The sequence below is a fragment of the Arachis ipaensis genome, chromosome B8 (assembly GCF_059453495.1).
Source record: "Arachis ipaensis isolate K30076 ecotype BB chromosome B8, ASM5945349v1, whole genome shotgun sequence".
NCBI classification, from domain to species: Eukaryota; Viridiplantae; Streptophyta; class Magnoliopsida; order Fabales; family Fabaceae; genus Arachis; species Arachis ipaensis.
In genome coordinates, this window is record NC_142443.1 from 98,271,615 (window position 1) to 98,273,721 (window position 2,107).

Here is a 2,107-nt window from a genome sequence, read left to right on the forward strand (position 1 = left end):
CTTGCATTAAAAATTTTTCAAAAATATGTTCTTGATGTTCATCATGATCTTCAAAGTGTTCTTGGTGTTCATCTTGACATTCATAGCATTCTTACATGCATTCCTTGCTTTGATCCATAATTTTCATGCATTGCATCTTTTTTCATGTTTTTCTCTCTCATCATTAAAATTTCAAAAATAAAATAAAATAAATAAATAAATAAATAAATATCTTTCCCCTCTTTTTCTCTCTTAAAATTTCGAAAATTAGATTTGACTTTTTCAAAAATTTTTAAAATCTAGTTGTTTTTATGAGTCAAATCAAATTTTCAATTTAAAAATCTTATCTTTTTCAAAATCTTTTTCAAAAATCAAATCTTTTTCATTTTTTATTTATTTTCGAAAATTATAAAAAATATTTTTCAAAAATCTTTTTCTTAATTTTATCTCATAATTTTCGAAAATATCATCAACAATTAATGTTTTGATTAAAAAATTTCAAGTTTGTTACTTACTTGTTAAGAAAGATTCAAACTTTAAGTTCTAGAATCATGTCTTGTGATTTCTTGTGAATCAAGTCATTAATTGTGATTTTAAAAATCAAATCTTTTTCAAAATTAATTTCAATCATATCTTTTCAAAAATATCTTTTTATCTTATCTTTTTCAAAAATTTGATTTTAAAATATCTTTTCTAACTTCCTATCTTCTTATCTTTTCAAAATTGATTTTCAAATTTGTTTCAACTAACTAACTAACTTTTTGTTTGTTTCTTATCTTTTTCAAAACTACCTAACTAACTCTCTCTCTCTAATTTTCGAAAATATCTTCCCTCTTTTTCAAAATTTCTTTTTAATTAACTAATTATTTTAATTTTTGATCTTAATTTTCGAAAATTACTAACTTTTTTTAAAAAAACAATTTTCGAAAATCACTAACCAATTTTTCAAAAATTATTTTCGAAAATCCTCTCACCTCTCATCTTCTTCTATTTATTTATTCATTTACTAACATCTCTTCCTCACTCACCAAAAATCCGAACCCCCTCTCTCTCTCTGAGTTCATATTTTCTCTTCTTCTTTTCTTCTACTCACACAGGGACCTCTATACTGTAGTAAAAAGGATCCCTATTATTATTATTTTTTTGTCCCCTCTTTTTCATATGAGCAGGAGCAAAGACAAGAATATTCTTGTTGAAGTAGATCTAGAACCTGAAAGGACTCTAAAGAGGAAACTAAGAGAAGCTAAATTACAACAATCCAGCAAGCAACTTTCAGAAATTTTCGAACAGGAAGAGGAGATGGCAGCCGAAAATAATAATAATGCAAGGAGGATGCTTGGTGACTTTACTGCACCTAATTCCAATTTACATGGAAGAAGCATCTCCATCCCTACCATTGGAGCAAACAATTTTGAGCTGAAACCTCAACTAGTTTCTCTGATGCAGCAGAACTGCAAGTTCCATGGACTTCCATCTGAAGATCCTTTTCAGTTCTTAACTGAATTTTTGCAGATCTGTGATACTGTTAAGACTAATGGAGTAGATCCTGAAGTCTACAGGCTCATGCTTTTCCCCTTTTGCTGTAAGAGACAGAGCTAGAGTGTGGTTGGACTCTTAACCCAAAGATAGCCTGAACTCTTGGGATAAGCTGGTCACGGCTTTCTTAGCCAAGTTTTTTCCTCCTCAAAAGCTGAGCAGGCTTAGAGTGGATGTTCAAACCTTCAGACAGAAAGAAGGTGAATCCCTCTATGAAGCTTGAGAGAGATACAAGCAACTGACCAAAAAGTGTCCTTCTGACATGCTTTCAGAATGGACCATCCTAGATATATTCTATGATGGTCTGTCTGAATTAGCTAAGATGTCATTGGATACTTCTGCAGGTAGATCCATTCACCTAAAGAAAACGCCTGCAGAAGCTCAAGAACTCATTGACATGGTTGCTAATAACCAATTCATGTACACTTCTGAGAGGAATCCTGTGAGTAATGGGACGCCTCAGAAGAAGGGAGTTCTTGAAATTGATACTCTGAATGCCATATTGGCCCAGAATAAAATATTGACTCAGCAAGTCAATATGATTTCTCAGAGTCTGAATAGAATGCAAGCTGCATCCAACAGTACTCAAGAA

The 2,107-nt window shown here is 31.2% G+C and overlaps 1 non-coding gene across 1 annotated transcript; it reads right to left on the reverse strand.

Annotated features, from left to right (window-relative positions):
- Positions 1-1,675: 1,675 nt before the first annotated feature.
- Positions 1,676-1,783, reverse strand: LOC148548957 (small nucleolar RNA R71). The gene has a single exon (XR_015897945.1). It is a non-coding gene; the product is annotated as a small nucleolar RNA R71 (small nucleolar RNA).
- Positions 1,784-2,107: the final 324 nt, after the last annotated feature.